The sequence below is a fragment of the Leptosomus discolor genome, chromosome 5 (assembly GCF_034619465.1).
Source record: "Leptosomus discolor isolate bLepDis1 chromosome 5, bLepDis1.hap2, whole genome shotgun sequence".
In the NCBI taxonomy this organism is placed as follows: Eukaryota; Metazoa; Chordata; class Aves; order Leptosomiformes; family Leptosomidae; genus Leptosomus; species Leptosomus discolor.
The window spans coordinates 71,295,012-71,308,723 of NC_141395.1; positions in this window are offsets into that span (position 1 = coordinate 71,295,012).

Consider the following 13,712-nt stretch of genomic DNA (forward strand, 5'->3'; position numbering starts at 1 on the left):
TATTTCTGTTTTAACTTTTACAAAACCTCTTTTAAAAACATTGACGTTTCCCACAAAACACAATTTTGATGCTTCAACCCAGTCTAATAAAAACACTTGCATTACTCTGAGTGGGGGCATGAGGATAAATATTCTAATAAATAGGACGTACTATGTCATTCCAGTGACAGGAACTAGAAAAATATTGAAAATGAACAGGTTTTTATAACAGTATGATGTTACTGAATTTAGCTCTTCTCATGTTCCCAATGCACAGAGGCCCAGATTCAACCCACCTGGTTTTAAGCACTGAAATGAAGTACCTACATTATGGGGCTGTTCAGCTTCCATCAATGAATGATGAGGGCCTTCCAGGGACAATTCAGCTCATCAGTGGCCTGACTTGCCATCTGGAGGTCCCTGTTTCTCATTACTGATTGCAGCAGGACTAGAGTAAATGTTGGTGCTAAGAGCCTACATTTGGACAGGGTGGGTGTAAACTTTCGCTTGGTTGAAAACATCACTCAGACGTGAATCTACTGCTCTCTAACTTACACATAACAGTACAGCCATGTGTTGATAACCACACAGACTTCTTGGTAACAGTTTGCTTTGGCTTCCTAGCAGATGGGTCATTAATGTGATTGATACTGATACCACATCATCAGAGCTAACTTAGTTGGGCTATCAAAACTAATTGCTGGTCAGGATGAGCCAGAAGCAATTAACAGGAGACACTGATTGTGTCAGAGGGGATTTATCCTTCTATCAGCTCAGCAAACATCATGGCTTTCAACTCTTCTGGCACCTTGGTTGAGTAGCAGCCAAACTGAAGGCTGGGCAAAGAACTTAGAGGCAATTCAGCATAATAATAGAGTCAGATGAGCAAGCTGGTTAAATCCGTCTGTGTTCGTTTAGTTAATTTTCTCCTTCACTAAACTGGGCTGTGGAAAGCTTAAGAAACCGCTGTCATAAAGAAGTGTGAAATGCGAAAGGGATTGTTTGTGACTATTTAGGTAATGTCTCAGAAGAGTGACGTGCCCAGACTGCCTGCTCAGGGTGTGGTCTGATGAGTTTGTGGACAGTAACTGGAAAAAAAGAACTGCAATTTTTCTTCCAGAAAAAGAAGTTGCTATCAGAAAATGGGAATTTCCCGGAAGAACTTTTCCAAACCAGTGGTAGGTCTGATGCTGAAGTATTGCAGATTTTGGTGATGGAATGACAATTTTTCCCAGCTGAATACAATATTGGAGCACTGAACAACTGCAGGTATTACAGGATTGAGTTATAGTTCTGTCACCACATTACATATTTTAGACCTGAGGCAGCTGCTAAATTCATTCTGGGGCTATAATGTTTTGCCAGCATTTGAATTTTGCTGCACTTCACAGTAAAGCCAGGAAGAATTCCTAGTTTGACCTCTGGAGCACATTGATCTGCCATTAAAGATGAATGGTCTTTCACAAAAGATGTCCCATGAAGGCATATGAGAACCTAGAAATAACATTGGTGCACTGCATCTGGTGCCCTGCTGGCAACAGCCACTATGCCTCCAAATCCTTTTTTAAATAAATGAGCTTCCTCTATGACATAAATAGTGTTTGCTTCTGTTTCTCTAAATGGAAGGCTGTTCTAATCAGCTGCAACCTCCTTTTACTTTCTCTCCTGCATTTATGCATAGCTAATTTAGATTTATTTGTTCTTTTGCCAGTAGTGTCATTTAGTTCAAATAGTTCTCATTCCTTGGCATTTCCCTCCCAAGTGGTATTTATAGACAGCAGCCAATTCATGCCCAGCCTTTACTTTGTTCAGCTGCGTGAACTTAGCTCATGTAGTCATGTCATTAGGTCAGAGAGCTTCTCCTTTCCCTGAAAACCCTCATAGTCTTTGTTGCATGAGGTCGTGGTTGAATTTGTTCTTTGTGGACACAGGCGAGTGGAGCTGCACATGACGTTCCACATAAAGTTGTACATGAAGCTTGAATAATATAATTCATTGTTTATTTCCTTCCAAAATATCAATGCCTACTTCCCAGGGCTGCATTTGTCACATGAGTATGGTTAACCGGGAGTAACTAGAGTGGAGGTATCTGTCTTGACACAAGTTACTCTAGTCTCCCTTGACTCAACCCAAAGTGAGTCAATAAAGTCAGTGTTGTTTAAAGTGCTATTGATTTTTCTCAACTAGAAGAAGACACCAGAATTTGGTTAGATGATTAATGTTATTGACTGTGCCAATACAGTAAGTCAATCTTTATTGACTAAAAAGGGATTTTTGGGTGATTAGCCCATGATCACCTGTGTTGCAGACAGCGAATGTTAAATGAGAGAGATCTCAGCCCACTGATTAACATCCTCAGAACTTCCTTCTCCATCATTTCCAGCAGACTAACTCCATCCCTAGAGCACATATATTTGTTACTGGTCCTTGCAGCTCATGTTGTTAAATTTCATCTCATTTTGAATACTTTTATCTTCAAGGTCTTTTGTTTCTCTCCTTGTGATAGCTTGATCCTTCTTGGTAGGGAAAATGCCTTGTAAATTTGTGTATCGAACTAAAGACTCTCCTGCTGTTCGCATCATCATGATTAATGAAAAAAAATGAGTAAAGTCAATCCCAGGACTGATCTTTGAGTGAATTTGCTAATAACCCTTTTCCAGCCAGATGGTTCTCCGACAGTCCTACTTTTCTTTCATTCTTCCTTCCTCTGTGACCTTTTCTTCTATTTGATCTCCTAGGAGGATATAAGTAAGAGCAGCACAGTGGAAGATCTCCCTTTCTTAGCAGCAATACTTGCTTACACCATCTTAAATTTCTTGGGGAGCTACACTGAAAAACTCAATTAGAGTTTACACTACAGTTGTGACATTCCAGCAGGTTTTGCTCTCTGTATCTCTGATCCTTTTCATCACCTTTTTTTATTCACTTCCTCACTGTCACAGTGAAGTCCAGAAGGTACAATGCAATGTTCTGGCATGCAGCACTTTTTGACCTGTAATGGGCTGGAGAACAGACGAAATGAGAATGGTCACAGGATAACAGGTTATCTGAGGCTGGAAAGGAACACTGGAGGTCTGCTCCAACAACCTGCTCAAAGCATGGCTGATCTTGAAGGTTGTTTCAGCTTCAAAGTCAGATAAGGTTGTTCAGGAGTCCAAACAAGATTTAAATATTCTACAAATGTGGAGACCTCATCACCTGTCTGAGCAACTTCTTCAATGTTTGTCCGCCCTTACACTGATTTTTTCCCCATTTAATATGAAATGAGAAGTTTCCTTGTAGCATTTGTGTCTGTGGCTGCTTGTCCCTTTGCTTTACACCACCAAGAAGGTAGCTATAGTCAGTGAACAATGGTTTCTTCTAAGCTCAACATGTGTTAATATGCTATGTACTGGTCTGGAATGGTAGAGGCAGATCTTTTGGAGGAAGGGCTTTCATAGGGTGGTGAGAAAAGTACTTAAATGAAACACTTATTCATTAATTTCTTGGTCTGGATAAAAGGTTTCATGTTCATGTCAAAGTCCTGATGCTGCTCAAATGCTTCACTTACATTGCTTTAGATCTGAAGCACTGCAGTCTCCTTCTGCAGCTGGCTGGATCCAAAGCTGTTTGCAGTCAACAGGAGACCATTGTTGTCAGGAAACGGGGATTTAGTCATGTTTACTCACACCCTTCTTTTTAAGGAAAGATATAATAAGGATTTCTAAAAAAGGGGGTTAGTTCTGGGAGATGCACAGCTCAGAGGGAAGATTCTGGAAAGGCTGTGAAAGCAGAAACTTTAAGTACATAATTTGGTAAGAATTCTCTTTTTATCAATATGAATTTTTTCTCCTTTTAAAAATCCTGAATTAAAATATATGTATTATTTCCTCCTTCTACTCTCTTTTCCTTTCTTTTTCCATTGTTTTCTTCATTTTATTCCTAGCTAAAAGGACGCAAACAGAAAATAAAGGGGGTGGAAAGCAGAAAAATTACTTTGAAAATCTCTTTTTAACTGAAGTTGAGTAAAGAGTGTTCTGTTTGCCTTTTCCTTTGCAAGAAAAAGCCGACAAGAATAGCTTTAGGACTTTCTCATGAAAACCATTTGCGTCAACAGAGTCAATGGCTGTCTGCAAAAGAGAGATCACCTCTCATTTCCAGTTGCATCCCCTTCCTGAAGTTTTCAGTATATGGTCTTTAATGGCACTGCTTTGTGCTTGTGCTTCCTTGATCTTTTGAGGCATTTTTGTTCTTTCAGCTCAAGGCCAAAGTCCAAACTAGGCAAAACTGAAACAGGAAAGGTGACACTTCAGGAGTGAACACAAGCTTCCATCTAATACATGGAATACATTTATTTTTTATTGTTTTGTTTATTTCCTTGCTATTCTTTTTAATTAGAATGCCAATTGATTTTCCGTTGTCAAGAATAACTAGGTTCCAATCAGCAGAGTCTGGAATATTAAGTAGACTTAATTTTTTTATATGGAACCCATAACAATGTTAATATTAAAATGTCATCAGTCTCTCTGAGATACATAATGAGCATGAAATGAACATATTTTCTTTTTATCCCCCTCCTTTTGCAGATCCAATTTAAATTACAAATGTTCTTGATAAAAATTGCTCAGACTAATTTGGGTATCACAGACAATTATTTTCAGTTTAGTGAAGGGAAAAAAATACTCCAAAAGACAAAAAAAATTCAGAGAGGACTTTCAAACCGAGTGCAATGGGTCTGAAGCATTCCTCACCCTCATGGGCTGATCAAGGGGGGCAGTTTGAAAAAGCTGAGTGTTTCTCCCTTTGAAATGGCTTCTCTCTCTGGGGAGAAAACCTAGATCGGTTCATCTTTATCAATTTATCCTCTGAATATGTATATTCTAGAACAAGGCAGCCTTGTTTCAAGTGAACTTAAATCCATTTCAGGGACTCATTTGTCATATGACTTGTTTATTATGGAATAACAGCATCTACACAGTGTGTTAATTAAGATTTTTTTTTTTTTTCTGCTTTAAATTAACATCCTGGCTCTATCTAAATGAACTTTGATGTGCAAACTCTGTACGCTGTGAATGAACTTTGCTGTCTGTTTCCTAATGTAAAGAGGTGCATTTCATACCAGCCTGATGAGTTTTTCAAAACCCCATAGCAACGGGGTTACTTGAGGTCTGCTACACTGAAAATGGTATTGTCACCACACAGAGATGAAGTAGTACTACTTTTCATGTGGATACGGTTATACCTCTAAAGAAGTACTTACACCCATGCAGATAGTGCCTGAAAAGCAGGGAGAAAATCAGAACAAGTGGCTAATAAACCAGTCTGAATGCTTTCCTAGAGTCTCTTTGCAGTATGCATTTTGCATTAAAGAATGTCCAGCTGTAGTGATTATGCCTATAATTAAAGCAGGTCTTAGATGTTCATTTCTTCATGACAGGATCTATCATTTTACTAGGTGATCGTATAAACTAATTTACATATGCTTATTATGTAGTACCCGGAACAATAAGGGCACTGATTCATAAGTATCTACTGCAGTAAATAAAAGCTAAGAGATTTTGGGCTTGTAGTCCCAGATCATCCAAAGGATGTAACAATTCATGGAAAATTGGGAGAAGCAGGGTAATTTTCTGCTGCTTCCTGTCCTTGTGTGGCCCTCCCCCCTTGCAGGCTTCAGTTTCCTTTTAAAGGGAGACTAGATACCTGGGTCAGGATCACCTGAGGAGAGATTTGTGTCATCTAACTACAGTTGATAGTGGGGAGGGTTTCTGTCTGTGTCTTGGTTTGAAAGACAGGCGTCTGCTGAGGAAGACAGGAGCCTCCCTTGAAATGGAAAATGCAACCCCCTTCCCTCCAAATTATTATAATTTTGAAATTAACGGGCCTTCAGGCAAAGATATGGGGAATGGGAATAGAAATAACAGTTCTTTACTAATATATATATATATATATATATATATAACACAAGGCAGGAAAAAAAAAACAACCCACTGGTTTACACTGACAGAGTCAGAAATACAACCTGACACCCTGTTAGGGTGGCAGTAGCAGTCCGATAAGATAGTGGCTGCAGTCCTCCTGAAGTGATGGATGTAGTTCTGTTGAAGCAGTGATCTTGTAAAAGAGTCTGGTCTTCCTCCGAAGGTCCAGTGGTAGGTAGGTAGCTCTTGTCCTCTGGAACTCCAGTGGGGGAAAAAAACTCCTCTGGGAATCCAGCGGAAGAAAGCTGCTAGGGTGTTCAAGATCTCAGTTTGTATTTAGCATGGAATGCTTGGCTCCTTCCCCCCGGGCAGAGCATCTCACAACGGGATGGCGAGTCTCGTGAGCCAGTTCCTTGATAGGCCATTAACAGGAGATAGTCCAGGAGCGAGTTATCTATGGGTCATGCGATAAGGCATTGTTGTGCCCATTAACAGAAGATAGTCCAGAGGGGGGAGGCAGGGAACACCGCCCCACCTGGTCTCAATAGCTCCTGAAGATGGTAATAGAATACTTTTTTTGGCACATCTTACACTGTAACCTAGGACAGTCTGGAACTCTTTTTTCTTGCCAGCAGAGAGTGATTTCGGAAAGCTGATGGAGATCAGGACATGTCTCAGCAGTTGACAGCAGACACACATCTGAAATGCCATCAGCTCTCCATTCAGCAGTTGGTGTGGCTCCAGTCCGGTAGTGAGAGTCCAGACTGGACAGAAGCTCTCCAGAGCAAAAAAATATGCGTATCTACCATTCCCATTTTATTTTCCATGATAAATGGGCCAGTACAGGACTCTGTGGTTTGGATACAGAAAGGAACAGAAATAACCATAAAGATTTGATCCTTTACTGATCCAAGGGTGTCATTAAGTCTCTTTTACACCAGTGTCCCAGCCCCTGGGGAGCAGAATTGGTAGCACTGGAGAAAAGGGAGCAGAAAATGATATCAAGATATGACCAAGCAGAGAGGCAAAGCTAGTAGATCTCCCTTGAAGGCATCTGTCAGGTAGAGACAGCTCACTCCTGTCATTCGTTGAGTGGGCTGCTGTCTTCAACCCACGCTACTGTGTCATTATGTGTCTTTGTTGGAGGATGACGTCTTCGTGCGTTTGAAGTTCTTATTTAACCAGATTGCGTCTCTCTGGATTTGAAAGGAAAACACAGTCTTCTCCTTGTTTTACCTTGGAGCTTCTCAGCTGAAAATAAATTTGGAGTTGTCTTCCACTGTAGGTCAAGAAATGGGAAATCCTCTAGGCAACTGTTCTTCTATAAGGTAATACAGGTTCTGTCAATCCAGTCCCAAATAATAATTTGTAATGGACTTCTGAAAAGATCAATTTTTGGCCCTTCAGTATCAAACATTTTCCCCAGGTTAGTTGTCAGCAATAAAATATAACTACCAAATTTTATATACGACACTAAGCTTGGGGGAGACTAATTAAGAAGAATGGGATTGTCATTGTGGTGACACATGGATCATTTGATAAACTCTGTTCAGAAAAATAGTGTATATTTCAGTGAGGTCAACATTCTACATACATCTAAAAGCAAATAAGCCAGATCAGTCATCCATCAGGGGCTGATTCCACCTTACAAATTAACATGTAGAGTGGATTGATTCTTTATAGGGCTTATATAAAACAGTGACTCTGAGAAAGACTCGTGGCAGATAATCAGCCAAATATGAGCTCCTGCTTCAATGCAGAAACCAAAAAGACCTAATGTGATTCCTTGAGGCATAAACATGTATCCTCACTTTGGCTGAGGTTGTGTTAATTCTGTATTTGTCACCGGTGAGATTATGGCCTATGTTACAGTGAAAAGTTGATAAATTGGAAAGGGTTCAGAGAAAGGCTATGAGAGTCATTAAAGGATTGGGTTTGGCTTAAAACAAAAAGAACAGAGAGAAGGTCAAGAAATTGTTTGATCACAGTCTGTAAAAATCTACATTAGGAACAGACTATTTAGCCTGGCCAAAAAAAGGTATAGCAGCATCGATCTGGAAACTGAAGCTAGATGAATTCAAAAAAGAATTCTGATTCAAGTTTCTTTTTAATATTAAATATAATCAACAGATAGATTTTTTTTCAAGGGTTACTGAGAATAATTCGTCATTACCAATTTCTAAATCAGTACGGGAAGCATCTTAGAACTGTGTGAGAATAGAAACAAGTGGTGACTCCACTAAATCTTGTGGATATCAGACTGGCAGCAAAAAATACGCATTGGAACACAATGAAATCTGGCTGCTCCTGTGGAGAGCTTATTCTATGTTCTGGAAATGGAGGAATAGATGCATGCCATAAATTTTTCAGATTTTCTCTTCTAATCCACAGAATAAAACTAGATAGATGATTTTATCCACCAGATCCAACAATTCCTGGATGAGCTGGAAGGCAAAACAATATTAAAGGTGGAGCACCCTACAGTGAAGAACACTATGGCTTCTGATAGGCTATTGCCATGTCTAGTTGTCTAAACCGCTGAAATAATTACAACTTCCTGCTTTTGGATCTTGATAGTAGGTGTCCAGTCAAGATCCATCTAAAATCATGCCCTGTCTCCACCAGTAGCGAAGACTGGAGTTTCAAAGCAAAGCTCAAGGCATCTTTAATACTGACCAGACACTAAATAACCACCACAAAGTTCTTTGTTCACATGTGAAGGAGGCAGGAAGAAGGCAGGTACCACATACCATTTTGAAATGATCGTTAGCAAATCCTGGCTGTTGCTGGTGATTTTGATGTGCTGCTGTAATGTAAGATGGTGATGAGATTCGCTGTCTGGCTTGTGGTGATAAGCACAGTTATCTAAGAGGACATGCAGGAGTGTTGGAGGCATTCGTAAAGGATGTGCGCTGTGGCACATTTTCTTCAGTTCAGCATGCTGAAAGGACTTTGGGCTTGGAGAAAAGGAGGCTGAGGGGCGACCTCATTGCCCTCTCCAGCTTCCTGAGGAGGGGACATGGAGAGGGAGGTGCTGAGCTCTTCTCCTTGGGATCCAGTGATAGGATGGGTGGGAAGAGTTCAAAGCTGCACCAGGGGAGGTTTAAACTAGACATTAGGAAGCATTTCTTTACAGAGAGGGTGGTCTAACACTGGAACAGGCTTCCTAGAGAGGTGGTTGGTGCCCCAAGCCTGACAGTGTTTAAGAGGCATTTGGACAACAGCCTTAATAACATGCTTTAACTTTTGGTCAGCCCTGAATTGCTCAGGCAGTTGGACTAGGGACATTTTAGGTCCTTCCAGCTGAAATATTCTATTCTATTCTATTCTATTCTATTCTATTCTATTCTATTCTATTCTATTCTATTCTATTCTATTCTATTCTATTCTATTCTATTCTATTCTATTCTATTCTGGCTTATTTAAAATGTTTTGGGCCCTCAGATGTCAGTTGGAGGGTATTTCATCCAAGGAAGGAGAGAAAAGTGAGAAAGAATTGGAAATCATTCAGTGGGCCTCTTGCCAAGGACCTCCCAACCCTACCTTGTTCTGTGGTTCAAAAGGAAAAACATGTTGTCACTTCTGTTATTTTAAAGTGATACAGCAGAGCAGAAAGTGATTCAAAATGCTAAAGTGCCTCCAGCAGCATTAGAAATGCTCTATTTATAGAGCGATCAGTCAACACATTGCCAGCATGATGGCCACTGATACAGTGAACCAATTAAAAATGTATGTATTCAAACGAAGTCAGACATTAAAATAGAAACTTTAAAAGGATGATAGTCCAAATAGGGGGAAAAAAAAAAAAAAAGTCAAAAAGTTACTGTGAACAGTAGAACCAGTCAAGCTGAGATGCCTTTGCTGGTTTTTGTTGTGGACTTTCTGATGGGTAATAAAGACTATGCTTAAAAATCTCTGCCTCTGTGGGGATCAACATTTGAGTCTCCATTTTCTGTTGTAAAATGTCCAGGGACCTGCATGTTTAACACCTCTGGTGCTGTCAAATTTGCTTGACACTGGGTTCCAAGGAATTTTAAGAAGTGATGGACACACATAAGGCTCAGATAAAAAATCTGTGTTCTTTAAGAGCTGATCTAGGGGCACATGTGAAGAAAAAGCCCTTCTTGTTCAAATTCAAAATAATTTCAAATTCCTATCAGGCCTGCATTTGCTGGGATAATTTTTTTTGTGCAGTTGGGTAAAACAACGTAAGAAGCAGAAAAAGCCAGACGTGATTTAGCTTTTGAAAATAATCCTTAATGCAAGAGAACACAGAGGGCAAAAGGATGATGAGGGATTTCTTCCCTTTCGATGATTTCTGGAAGGACCTCCTTTTAATACTGCTCCTAGTACCAAAAGTCCCAGTCCAGTGCTGGTGTCCCAATGTTCTCCTGAAGGACCGCTATTGATGCTGTTCTTATGTCTTAACAAGAAATAGGGGACCAAACAGCTGTTAGTCCATGAAATACAATAGCAAATAATGGCACACAGAGACTGCACGAGCAGAAACGTGGCTGCTGAGTTGCAGGCAATGAATACTTCTGCACCTAAAAACAAACGAGGTGTAGCATTGTCCCAGTCCATTTCTGGAGATCCAGATCTTGGAACCTACTCAATATCATGTGCTATGTTAATGCTGGGAAGAAAGCCCAAGTGTCTTGGCCTCTAGCCTGGTGCGCTAGCCATGGGGTTACTGGAGCAAATCTTTCCAAGCCTGAGCTTACCCACCGCTTTTTGCATGGTCCATGGCACAGCCCTCTGGCAGATGAAGAAGTCCCATCTCCAGCTGCTTTCTGCTTCTGAGGACCCATATGGAGCTACAATGTCAACATTTTCAGCAGCCCAAAGAGGCCAGTGGCTCAAAATTGAGCAAGAGCAAAGGGATAAAAAAGGGAGATAATGGGGAAACATATCGTCTGGGGTAAGTACAAGGGATCTCCTCCCTTCTGGGGGAAATGAAACAGAAACCTCAATTTGAAGTTAGCACTGGTCAGCTCAGCCAGTAGCCCCACCCTCCTGCAGCACAGCTCATTGCCTGCCATGCCTCCCAGCCCCACTAGCAATGTAGTCCCCATATATTGACCCCAGTGCAGGGGCCAGTGCCACCATGGACAGAAATACTCAAGGTGCCCGTGTGAAAGACTCCTTGACGATGAGATAGTCTAGTGTGGATGGATGTGGTCAAGAAGATGAAACTTCACATTTTAGTAATTTTGTTATTTTTCAATTACTCTCTCTTCTTGGGAAGTGATAACAGATGCATTGGCCAGGAAAGCATTTCCACTCCAGGTTGATGGCAGGTGTCTGTAGCGTGGGAGGAATATGGAGTATCATGATCAGTCTGGCTGAGCTGTTCACCTTCACGCACTTGGAAGGAAAGTTGCCTGCTCCGTGTGACTCTTGGGGCATCTGCTGAACACCTGAGCACTCCCCCGTGTTGGAGGGCATCCTAAGTATTGCTCTTCTGCAGGACCATTTCTAGCAGTCACTGGATATCATCTTCCTTTTCCTTTAAACAGGGTAAATTGTAACTGGTCTAAAGACACCTGAACAGGCTGAACTGAGATGGCCTTTCCCATTGTCAGGGGTGCACTGGCACAGTGAAAAACCTGTCATGAAGGGCTCACAATTCAGATAGGAGGAGTAATGGAGAAGATAAAGCATAGAGGAGATGTGGAGGGATTGTATACTGTTACTGAGAACACGAAAAATGGAGCTGGGAATAAAAGGCTGGTCTTCTGACTGGTAGGTCAATGTTTCCCCGGTTAGATCAGTCTTTCAAACAGAGATGCTTTCGATGTCCTAGCAGCCTTTGATGGATTTATCTTCCAGCAGCTATCCATTTATTCCATGAACTCAGCTAAGCTTTTAGCATTCATCGTATCCTGGACAGCTTAACTACACTTTGAATGAAGAACCACCTGCTTTTGTTTCTTCTGGTTCTTCCTCCTGATGACCTCCCATCATCACACTGGAGGAAACAGAACGATTAACCCTTACCTGTTGTCTCCAAGCCGCTCATGATATACTCCATCAAACACAATAACTTCCAAATTGGTTGATCATTTGCTTAGTGAACCCTTCAGGCCTGGCAAGTGCATTTGAGCTTTCTGTGTGGAACCTTTATCCTAAAGCTCTCAGAAAACCCTGCTGTCAAGACTTGGTAGCAAGTGGAGATACTAGCAAAACCTCACAAGTAAAAATAGAGTTTGGGGAAACACAATCCAGACTGCCATTAAAAAGTAATATATCTGTGTTTCAATTATATCACGGTGACAATCAAGCACCTATTTACCTGTCAGAATATGTTTTTTGGGTTTCTGATGTAAAAGATTGGCATTTAGAAAGCTGTAGTTGTTAAAAAATAGCAGACCTGTCAGCAGCTCTGAGTCAACCTGATGGAGCTGATCGAACAGTTTACCAGGAAAACATGCAAACTCAGATTAAAACCTCAGGAAAGTGCCATCATGGAGATGCTGGCAAGTTGCAAGTGACACAGGGCATGTCAGAGAACTGTGGTCCTACAGGGACACTTTTGCATTCTAATGTGAGCAGAAAACATGTCCACTGTCCATAAATATCCCACACCCCAGTGTGGGGGTGAGTGATAAAAAAATTGGCCTCTCTTTAGACAGATGTGATGCCACTACTGCTTTTTACCTCTGTTTTAAACTCTGAGTGTCAGAGCACTCAGACATTTGAAGGCTTGGATTTTGGTGGCTTTGCAGCCTGAGAAAAAAAAAAAAGTTTAAATCTCCTGTTTTGGTGTGAGGGAAAGAAAAACACCTTTTTATTTTCCCAGGGCAAGAGTTGTAGGGTCAAGTGGAGAGTGTAGATCTTTATGGGTTGATCCTGAGGAGGTCAGAGAGGTGTCTTGAGTCCTGCCCATATTCCCAGGCTTGTTGCTGCTGCCTGTCAGATCCCAGGCATGCAAACTTTCCAGAGAAGGGGTGATTCCTTTAGCAGTTTTGAGCAGGCTTTGAAGCAGAGGGCCTTAATTGCACGGTGTCTTGGGCTGCCTGTCAAATGTTGACAAAAGGTGGGTGCAGAATGCTCTGCTTATTAATGAGATGAACACGCCTGTCTCTGGCAGGACATAACTGGATGATTGCTTTCCAAACAAGGGTGACTATAAAAGCGCAGCTGCCTCCCCCAGCTGGGGCAGAGCGACTGTGCCTTGTCAGAACAGGCACTAAGGGGATGCAGCAGGACTTCAACTGCACTGATTTACCCGCCTGCCTGGAAGGCTTGGAGAGAAGGGCTGAAGCAAAATCGATATCCTGAATGAATGAGCACAACTGATTTGGGCAAACACTGAGTTGAGGGGGGTGGCTTCCTCCTCCAGGACAACCATTTGGGTTGCTAAACTGCAATTACAGGGTTTCAGCCAAATGAACGTTGCACCGTCAGAAATCACCAGCCCAGAGTCCTGGCACCAAAACAACCTTCCAGCCTTTCCTATTGCTAACTGGAAAATGATAATTTGCAAAAACACATGCTCCTTGTGCATGCACGCAAGCACAAACAAATGTGTTTTTCTTCAAATATTTCATCATTAAAATCACTTTGTTTCAACTCTCCCTCGTGAGGTTCCCCATGTCCTAGCACCTACACACATCACTTAATGACCATTTGCAGTTTTCTGTCTTTGTGCATAGTGGTTTTTTGTTTTTTTTCAGGCCTTCCAGATGATTGCACTGATTGACAGGTCTGTTTTTTGCCACTCTGGTGTATCCCAGCATCTTAGAGGGCAGCTGAAACACAAGCAACAAAGGAGTTTGAAAGAACAGCCAAGGCAAGAAGTGGGTAAGAAAATTGTTCCCCTGTTCTGTG